This window comes from Hippopotamus amphibius, chromosome 4 (assembly GCF_030028045.1).
Source record: "Hippopotamus amphibius kiboko isolate mHipAmp2 chromosome 4, mHipAmp2.hap2, whole genome shotgun sequence".
Taxonomy (NCBI): domain Eukaryota; kingdom Metazoa; phylum Chordata; class Mammalia; order Artiodactyla; family Hippopotamidae; genus Hippopotamus; species Hippopotamus amphibius.
Genome location: NC_080189.1, coordinates 23,936,249 through 23,947,541, shown reverse-complemented (window position 1 = coordinate 23,947,541; position 11,293 = coordinate 23,936,249).

Sequence of the window (11,293 nt, the reverse complement as noted above, 5' to 3'; positions counted from 1 at the left end):
GCTGCGAAGGGCTGGGCGTGGGGCTGCGTGACCCCACTCCGGGGGCGAGTGTCCCCCAAGTCTTCTCGGCACGCTCTGCAGTCGGGAGGCTCAGACTGGGGGCTTGGCGTGGCCGGGGAAAGGCGGGAGAAGCCCCACTGCGCTGGGCAGAGTCTCGAGTTCTCTCCCCGCCCCCAGTTTCCCCTAAGCCAGCCTTCTGCTCCTGGGAGGGCGCCTTTCCAGCAGCCGCCTGGGGCCCCAGCCAATGTTTAGCTCCAGCTAGTAACAGAACGGAAAGAAAAAATAAAATCATTTTTTCAAAAAGTAAGGGCCTTTTATTCTGGGAGAGAAGAGTAGAAAAGCGCGCTTTCTTAGTGCCAGAGAGTGGCGTTTTACACTCCTTCATTTGAGGATGCGGACCCAGAAGTCCGTGTCAGGGAGGTGGGGTGATTGCACCTTCACGGTTCACCGACTTTGAGGCGCTTACCTGGTAGGGGGCTGTTTAGGGCTTCTTGAGGGAAAAGACCAGGAACGCTGGTCTGCAGAACGAGGATTCAAATTCAGACTTCTTGAACTCCAAGCTACACTTTTACTTAAGTCTCTACTGTCTCTCACTATCTAGCCTTCCGGGCTTGTATTGATACAAAAGGAGTTTGGGATTTCCCAAGTCCCAGGCCTTAAAACGCACTGAGCTTTTAATGTTTAGGAGCTTATAGTGCAGTTCACTGTTTCTACCTGGATTCGTTTCTCGGTGTCTTTTAGCTTTTTTTCTCTTTGGCCTGATGCTGGGAGAGAAAATGCCCCCAGTTTTTTAAAGGTTTCTCATCATTATTTCATGTTTCAGTTTAATTTGCTGCCTGAATTTCTATCGGGTTAATAACCCTAGTCTCCAGCATGTGGGGTTAACACCAGTATCTTAGAACAGCTATCAAATCTAGGCCTCAAAGGTGGGTGAATGGAAGAAGATTCTTGAGTCAATGGAAATCAGGCTGAATGGGCAGAGATGGAGAGAAAAAGTCTGAAGGATGGTGAAAATTTGTCTGGGGTCACATGGCAAGAAAGGTACCCCTAGGGTCTGTGGGCCTCAAACCCTACAATTTAAACAAGGACTTGAGTCCAGGAGTACAGACTGTTCAATGAAATTCTAATTCCTTCTGTATTTGTTTTCTATTGCCGCTGTAAGGAATTACCATAAATTGGGTGTCTTAATTCAACACAAATTTGTTATTTTACAGTTTTGGAAGTCAGAAATCCGAAATGGGTGTCACTAAGCTAAAACCAAGGTGTGAACAGGGCTAAGTTCCTTCTGGGGGCTCTAGAGAATTCATTTTCCAGCTTCTAGAGTCCACTTGCATTCCTTGGTGCCTGGCCCCTTTTTCCATCTTTAAAGCATATCACTCCAGCGTCTGCTTCTGTGGTCACATCTCCTTTTCCTCTGACTTTGACTTTTCTATGTCCCTCCTATAGGACCCTCGTAATTAATTTGGGCCCACCCAGATTATCTAGGTTATCTCCCACTTTAAGATTCTTTAAATATATATATATGTATATTTCTAACTTTTTATTTTATATTAGAATATAGTTAATTAACAAGGTTGTGTTAGTTTCAGGTGTACAACAAAGTGATTCAGTTATACATATACATGTATCTATTCTCTTTTAAATCCTTTTTAATCTAACCATATCTGTGAAGTCTCTTTTACCATGTAAGGTATATATACAGAAATTCTGGTGATTAGGACATAGACATTTTGGGGTGGCTATTATTCAGCCTGTCACATCCCCTTCCCACTACATGCGTGACTTAAAGGTGGGGGAGATGTAGGAATGAACTGTTGTTGGATATTGGCAAGAGTTTGATGTAGGTGTTGTCTGGCCTTCATTCTAATAGTTACCTAACATTTATGGTGTCCTTGCTGGGTGCCAGGTACATATTTATTACAAACTTTGATATGTGGGTCCTTTCCTGTTTTCTAACTTGGTCTCATCCCAAAGACCAGATTTGTTAACAGGACCAGGGGCCAGTTTCAAAAAAGGGAAACAGCACAGCTTCTTCCACTGGAAGCATTCTTTTGGTCCATTCTAAAAAGGTTAAGAACATTTTGTAAACCCACTCTGCCAACTCCCGCGCCCCCCCCCCCCAAAAAAAGTTAAGAGTGATTAGATATTCCAAATTGCCATAGATAAAACACTCAGAGACAGGTAACCATACTGTAGAACTGAGATTGGAAGTTAAGCTCTAGAGTCTCCTCACTACCATGCCAGGGTCCCGGTCAAGCAATCAGATGAATGGAATAGCATAGAGATTCCAGAATTGTCTTTATTCATTAGTCCTCACTGACTAACAAAGAAGAAGCAACACCATGATGAGAGGAAGGGATAATGACTAATAAAAGTTGTTAGGACAAATGGATTACATTACAGAAGAGATATAACTCAGATTCATATCTCACATCATACACTGCAGTTCATTCCAAAGAGTAAAAGAATATTTTAAAGCAAAATGAATAACAAATGAAAATCAGAATGTCATATGTGTCCTAGCTGTCGAGAACTAGAGTAGACAGCTTTTCAGTGCATCTGCCAAGCTCACAGGGATTCTTTCTTCTTTGGAAACTGGCCCCCTACCCCAAAGCCATAGGAGTGAGTCTTGAGATGTACTTGTACTATAAAACCTGCTCTCCCGGACAGAACTGACTGGATCAGGCTTGGGCACTGTATTAATATCCTAGGGCCGCTGTAACAAAGTTGACCCCTGAACGATGCAGAGGTTAGGGGCACCAACACCCCATGCAGTCCAAAGTCCCCAGAGAACTTTGCAGTTGGCCTTTTGTATCTGCAGTTCCATGTCTATGGATTCATCCAACCCTAATCATGCTGTATTGTGGTATGTACTGACTGAAAAAAATTCACGTATAAGTAGACCAGTGCAGTTCAAACTCATGTTGTTCAAGAGTCAACTGTACCTACGGGGATATGTGTATAAAAACAGATGATTGAACCTGGTGTACCCCCCAAAAAATAAAAAAAATAAAGATTAAAAAAAAAAAAAAGAGTCAACTGTACCACAAACTGGGTAGCTTAGAACTTATTGTTTCACAGTTTCGGAAGCCAGAAGTTTGAAATCAAAGTGTTGGCAGGGCCTTGTTGCCTCTGGCCTGTACAAAAGGATTCTTCCTTGCCTCTTCCAACTTCTGGTAGCCCCAGGCATTCCTTGGCTTGTGGCAGCATAACTGCAAGCTCTGCCTCCATCTTCACATGGTGATTTTCCCTCTGTGTCCATGGTCCAATTTCTTCTTATAAAGACACAAGTCTTATTGGAATAAGGGCCCACCCTACTCCAGTATGACCTCATCTTAACTAATTACATCTGCAACCACCCTATTTCCAAATAAGGCCACATTCTGAAGTACTGGGGGGTTAAGGATTCAACATATCTTTTAGTGGGGAACACAGCTCAACCCATAACAGGCATCTAACCTAAACTGTTCCAAACAGAGTTTCCTCCGTGGGGCTTTGGAATTGAAAATGAGATTCTAGTCACAGCCTGGGCTCACTGGTCTGGTGGAGAAAGAGAAGGAAAAAGGAATCTGAGGCTCAGCTTCTTACACCTTATGGACTAAGTAGCGGAGAAAGTCTATTTACAGAAAGATCAGAGTGAAACAGATTGGGGGTGGGGCAGAGAGGCAGAGAAAAAGGGACAGAGGAAGGATACTCCTGGAAGCAGCTTTCGCTGTGGTCCTAAAACGTTTCTGCAGCTCCACGGCTGTCCTGCCTTGGATTCCCTGAGACACTCTGTGTGCTTACAGAAAAGCCTGTTTTGTTTGTTTAAGGAAGCTCAACTTGGTTTCTGTTGCTTATAAGCAGAGCCCATAGAAAACCTATAATCACAGTAAAATGCTATATTAGTTTTCTATTGCCGCTGTAACAACTCACCACAAACAGTGCATAAAACAACACACGCTTATTATCATACAGTTCTGTAGGTCAGAGTCTGATATGGGTCTCACCAGGCTAAAATCAAGGTGTTGGCAGGGCTGCGTTTCTTCTGGAAGTTCCAAGGGAGTATCTCTTACCTTGCCTTTTCCAGCTTCTTGAAGTCCTCTTCTTCCATCATCAAAGCCAGCAAGAGCAGATCAAGTCCTTCTCACCACACTCTTGTTTTCTGCAGTTGGGAAGGGTCTCCGCTTTTAAGAACCCATGTGAATAGACTGAGTCCACCTGCATGATCCAGGCTGCTCTCCCCATCTCAAGATCCTTAACCTTAATCACATCCATCTGCAAAGTCCCTTTCAGCATGTGAGGCATCATATTCACAGGTTCTGAGGATTAGAATGTGGACATCGTTAGGACCCATTATTTTGTCTACTCCAGATGCACAATAAAATATATTATGATCATTTGTAACAAGATAGATGGCGGGGAGCTTAATGATCTTTCTTTGTACAGTTTCTTTCCCTTGTAAATTTTCTTCATTTTACATATTTGAACAACTCGGTCTGAAGCCTTGACCTCCTGAAGCTTTTTATGAGGAACACAAGGTCAACACTGTCCAGATTCAAGGACCTTTATTTAGCTGCCTTCTCATAGCTGAAGGTTTAACTATCCCAGGAAGACACTAAATGAAGACATATTCCCAGAAGTCCAGATTGGAGCAGGGAAGGAATGAACAGAATGGGATCAAAAGCTTATCCCCCACTAGAGAATTGCATGTTATTACTGAAAAAGAGGCAATTGAAATTCCTCTAAGTGGAGAGTCTGGGGTGAATACCTTGATAAAGGTGTCTTCTGGCAGGAGGCTATGAGGGCCAATTTGTGTATAGGCACAATAAACAAAATGCCTATCTATAGGAATGCAGGTAAATGCATGCATTCATTCAACAAAAATAATGTGCCAGGTGCCATTTTAGCACTGGGCACACGATGGAGAACACAAGTTCCTACCTTCCTAAATCTACTGGGGGAGACAGATTTATACAAACTATGTTATATCTTATACGTTACATATACTATGATGTCAGGTAGTGAAGAAAAAGTAGGCTCTGAGGGTAGAGACTGATGGAAGAGATGCTATTTTGGGTGAGGCAGTTAAAAATGCCTTTTTTTTTTTTTGGCCACGCCTCTCAGCTTGCAGGATCTTAGTTTCCTGACCAGGGATTGAACCAGGGCCCTCAGCAGTGAAAGCACAGAGTCCTACCACTGGACCACCAGGGAATTCCCCAAAATGCCTTCAATTTTAAAAAATGATTTTATTTTGAAATAATTATAGACTCACAGATGGTTGCAAGGAAATGTACAGGGAAGCACTTCTCCCTAACCTCTTCTAATGTTGACATCTGATGCAATTACAGTATGATATCAAAACCAAGGAATTGATATTATTGTAATCCATAGAGCTTATTCAGATTTCACCAGTTATACATACACTCATTTGAGTATGTGTGCATAGGTCTATGTAATTTTATTATATGTGTAGCCTTGAGTAACCATCACTACAATCAAGGTACTGAACTACATATATGAATTATATCTCAATAAAACTGTTACAAAAAAATACTCAGTTTGTGCCATCATCACGAGACACGTCATTGGTGTTACCTACTCATAGCCGCAGCCATCCTGCCCCACCATCACTAAACCCTGCCAACCCCTAATTCATTCTCCATCTCTATAATATGTTATCTCATGAATGTTACATAAATGAAATCATGCAGTAGATATCCTTTGAGATTGGCTTTTTTCACTCAGCATAATTCCCTTAAGATCTGTCCAAGTTGTCATGTAGTTCTTTCCTTTTTTTTATTGCTGACTAGTGTTCCATGGTATGGATGTACTGCAGTTTTGTTTAACCATTCACCCATTGAAAGACATTTGGTTTGTTTTCCAGTTTTGAGCTATTACAGATAAGACTGCTATGAACATTGATATATAAGTTCTTGCGTGCAAATAAGTCTTCATTTCTTTCAGCTAAACACCCAGAACGTGTATGTATGCTTTTTTCAGAAATTGACAAACTGTTTTCCAAGGGGGCTGCATCATTTTATGTTCCCAGCAATGTATAAGTGATCCAGTTTCTCCCCAGCCCTGCCAACATTTGGCATAATCATGTTTTTCATTTTAGCCATTTTGATGTGTGTCATGATCACCTCATTGTGGTTTAATATGCATTTCTCTAATGACTAATGATGTTGAATATCTTTTCATGTATTATTTGCCACCTATTGTATTCTCTTCAGTGAGAATATATTTTGCCCATTTTCTAATGAGATTGTTTTTTTAATGCTGAGTTTTGAGAGTTCTTTATATATTCCAGATTCTAGATTTTTATCAGGTGTGTGATTAGCAAATATTTTCTCCGTCTATAGTTTTTCTTTTCATTCTCTCAATAGTGTCTTTTGCAGAGCTAAACTTTTAAAAATTCTAATAAGGTCTAATTTATCTATTTGTTTTCTTATGGGTCATTCTTTTGGTGTCAAATCTAAGAACTTGTTGCCTAGTCATAAGTTCTGAAAATTTTCTCCTATTTCTTTCCTAGAAGTTTTATAGTTTTACATTTACATGATTCACTTTGAGTTAATTTTTGTAAAAGCTGTAAAATTTAGGTTGAGTTTCATATTTTTGCTTATGGATGCCTAATTTCTTCAGCACCATGTATTGAAAAGGTTATCCCTTTTCCATTGAATTTCTTTTGCTACTTTGTCAAAAAGTAATTGGGCATATTTGCGGGTATATTTATGAACTCTCTATTCTGGTCCATTGATCAATGTATCTGTCTTTCTGTCGGCACCACACTGTCTTGATTACTGTAGCTTTATAGTAAGCTTTAATATCAAATTAAATCCTCCCACCTTATTATTCTTTTCCAAAAACTATTTTGGCTATACTAGGGGCTTTCACTTTCCATATAAATTTTAGAATAAGCTTGTCTATGTCTACAGAGAAACTTGCTGAGATTTCGATAGGATTGAGGTTTAGGGGAATCAATTTAGGGAAAATTGAATCTTTACTACGTTGAATCTTCCAATCTATGAACACAGTGTGTCTCTCCAAGGATTTAGGTTGTCTTTCATTCCTTTCATCAGCATTACATAATTTTCACCATATAGGTCTTGTACATATTTTTGATAGATTTATACTTTATTTCATTTTCTTTGGCGCAATTATAAGGAATGCCTTCCTGAGGAGGAATAGTTGAACAGAGACCCAAGTGAAGTGAGAAATGAGAGTGAACAAGAATGCAAAGATCCTGAGGCAGGCTTTTGCTTGGTGTGTGTAAGGACCAGCAAAAAGAACAGCATGTTTGAGGTGGAGTGAGCCAGAAGTAGTAGCAGCAAATGAGATCCAGGAGGTTGCCAGGGGTCAACAGGGCCTTGGTGAAGTCACAGTGAGATCTTGAAATTTACCTTGAGTGTAATGAGATGCCATTAGAGACTTCTGAGCACAGGGATGATAGGATCTGACTTACATTTTAGAAGGATCACCCTGGCACCTGGCTGGAGAATCAGCTGTAGGAGGGTACTGGGAAACAGAGGGCTCTGTTAGGAAGCTCTTGGAGTGGCCCAGGAGATAGATGATGGGCGCTCTAACCAGGCTGGCAGCTGTGGAGGTGATGAAGAGTAGTTGGAATCTAGACATATTTCGAAGGTGTAGCTGACAGGATATGCTGATGGATTGGGTGTGGGATGTTAGAAAAAGAGAAAAGTCAAGGATGAGTCAAAGGTTCTTGGCCCTGGTGCAGCTGGGTAAATGGTGGTGCCATTTACTGAGAAGAGAAAAACTACATTCTTTTTTTTTCCCTTTTTCTTTCTTTCTTTCTTCCTTTCTTCCTTTCAATTGAAGTATAGTTGATTTACAATGTTGTGTTAATTTCTGCTGTACAGCAAAGTGATTCAGTTATACATATATACATTCTTTTTTTATATTCTTTCCCATTATGGTTTATCATAGGATATTGAATATAGTTTTCTGTGCTATACAGTAGGACCTTGTTGTTTATCCATTCTATATATAAAAGCTTACAAATGCTAATCCTAACCTCCCACTCCATCCCTCCCCCAACCCCCTTCCCCTTGGCAACCACACCAGTCTGTTCTCTATGTCCGTGATTCTGAAAAACTGTTCTTTAGTATAAAAACAGAACTGTCTCCACCCAGAAAAGACCTAAAACCTGAAATCACAGTGTGAAGTTACAGACTGAAGTGGGGTAAGATTACCCTTTCCTAAACCAGTTCCATTTCTACACTGTTGGCTACCAGTTGGACCTCCAGGAATCACTGAAATGGCACCATAGGTTGGATGTTGGAGATGCAAAAAGGGAAGTGAAACCAAAAGTTATTAAGTACTTAAGGACCAAGCTTTTCAATATTACATCATATTAATCTTCATTAGATTCCTTATAGCAAAGTAGTAATATGCTTATTTTTTCTTTTTAAAAAAATTATGATAAAGTATACATAACGTAACAGTTACCATTTTAACCATTTGTAAATTTACAATTCAGTGGCATTAAATATATTTACAATGTTGTATAACCATCACTACTATCTTGATCCAAGACTTTTCCATCATTTGCAACAAAAACTATACCCATTAAACCATAACCCCCCTTTTCTCCCTCCCTTCTAACCCCTAGTAAACAGTATTCTGTTTTCTGTCTCTGTGAATTTGCCTGTTCTAGGTAGCCCGTATACATGGAATCACTCAATCTTTGCCCTTTTGTGTCTGGCTTATTTCATTAAAAATAATGTTTTCAAGGTCTATCCATGTTATAACATGTATCAAAAATTCATTCATTTTTATGGCTGAATAATATTCTACTATATGTACAGTTGTTCCTTAGTATCTACAGGGAATTGGTTCCAGGACCTGCCTCAGAGGCCAAAATCCTCAGAGTCCCTGGTTGGCCCTCCATATCTGTGGTTCTGTACCTGCAGATACAACCGACCTCAGATCATGTAGTACTGTAGCATTTATTGAAAAAAATTTGCACGTAAGTGGACCCCCGAAGTCCAATCCTGTGTTGTTCAAGGGTCAACTGCATATACCATATTTTATTTATCCGTTTATCTATTGATGGAAGCTTAGGTTGCTTCTGCCTTTTGTCTATCATGAATAGTACTTCTGTGACCACTGGTGTACCAGTATATGTTTGACTTCCTGCTGTCAGTTCTTTTGCACATAAACCTAGGAGTGGAATTGCTGGGTTATATGGCAGTTCTATGTTTAGACTTTTGAGAAACCACCAACCTTTACCACAGCAGTTGCACAATTTTACATTCCCACCAGCAGTGCACAAGGATTTTAATTTCTTATGTCCTTGTCAACACTTGTTATCTTCGGTGTGTGTGGTTTTTTTAAAAACAGCCATCCTAGTAGTTGTAAAGTGGCACCTCATTGTAGTTTTGACTTGCATTTCACTAATGACTAATGATGCTGAGCATCTTTTCATGTGCTTATTGGCCATTTGTATATCTTCTTTGGAGAAATATCTGTTCAAGTCTTTGGCCTTTTTTAATTGGATTGTTTTGTTCTTGCTGTTGTTGAGTTTTAGGAGTTCTTTATATATTCTGGATATTAATCCCTTATCAGATATATGATTTGCAAGTGTTTTCTCCCATTCTGTTGGTTGTCTCTTTGCTTTATTGATAGTATTATTTACTGCACAAAAGTCCTTAATTTTGATGCAGTTCCATTTATCTTTGTTTTCTTTTATTGCCTATAATTTGGGTGTCCTATCCTTAAAATCATTGCCAAATCCAATGTCATGCAGATTTCCCCCAGTTTTCTTCTAAGATTTTTGTAGTTTTAGCTCTTAAATTTAGATCTTTGATCCATTTTGACTTAATCTTTGTTTATTGTGTAAGGTAAGGGTGAAACGTCCTTCTTTTGCATATAAATATCTAGTTTATCTAGTTTTCCCAACACCTCATTGAAAAGACTATCATTTTCCCACTGAATAGTCTTGGTACCCTTCTAGAAAATTAATTGGCCATATATGTAAGGGTTTATTTTTAAGCTTTCTATTCTATGGAGAGCTATATGTCTATCTTTATGCCAGTACCATAATGTTTTAATTGCTGAAGCTTTGTAGTAAGTTTCAAAATCGGGAAGTATAAGTCCTCTAATTTTATTAATCTTTTTTCAAGACTCTTTTGCCTATTCATTGCCCCTTGCAATTCTATGTGTATTTGAGGATCAATCTGCTTTTCCACTTCTGTGGAAAAGGCTGTTGGAATTTTGATAGGGATTGTGTTTAATCTATAGGTCACTTTAGGTAGTATTAACATCTTAACGTTGTTAAGTCTTCCTATCCATGAACACAGAATGTCTTTCCATCTATTTAGGTCTTATTTAATTTCTTTCAGCAACATTTTGTAGTTTTCAGTGTACAAGTCTTTCACCTCCTAGGTTAGATTTATTCCTAAGTATTTAATTCTTTTAGATGCTTTGTAAATGGAATTGCCATCTTAATTTCCTTTCCAGAACACTCACTTCTGATGTATTGAAATACAACTGATAATATCTCATTTTATAAAGAAAGAAATAGGGACTTAGACTAAGTTGTTCAAAGGTCCTTGGCTACTCAGGTCTCTAACTCCAAATCGATTGTACTCCTTCTCTGAGGAGGTAGCTTATCTAGCTCTTTTCCCATTTTGTTATTTCCCTCTGACTTGATGCTCTTCATTGTAAAATAAGAAACAATGGGGGGCTTCCCTGGTGGTGCAGTGGTTAAGAATCCACCTGCCAATGCAGGGGAGACAGGTTCTATCCCTAGTCCAGGAAGATCCCACGTGCTGCGGAGCAACTAAGCCCATGTGCCACAACTACTGAGCCTGCGCTCTAGAGCCTGTGAGCCACAACTATTGAGCCCATGTCCCACAACTACTGAGCCCACATGCTGCAACTACTGAAGCCCGCATGCCTAGAGCCTGTGCTCCACAACAAAAGAAGCCACGGCAATGAGAAACTGGCGCACCGCAACCAAGAGTAGCCCACGCTTGCCACAACTAGAGAAAGCCTGCGCGCAGCAATGAAGACCCAACACAGCCAAAACTAAATGATAGATAGATAGATAGATAGATAGATAGATAGATAGATAGATAGATAGATCGATCGATCACTGGGAGAAAGAAAGAACTGGAGCACTGCAACAATCATGCTCCAAATTCTGCCCAGTGTGACAACTGAACCATAAGGAAGCAACCAAGGTCTCAAGGATACCCATGGGTATCCCATAGACACTTTCATGTTCAGTCTTTTCAAGTGGAGGGCCCAGAGACAAATAACAAAGAGTCAACATTGAATGCGTGACTTC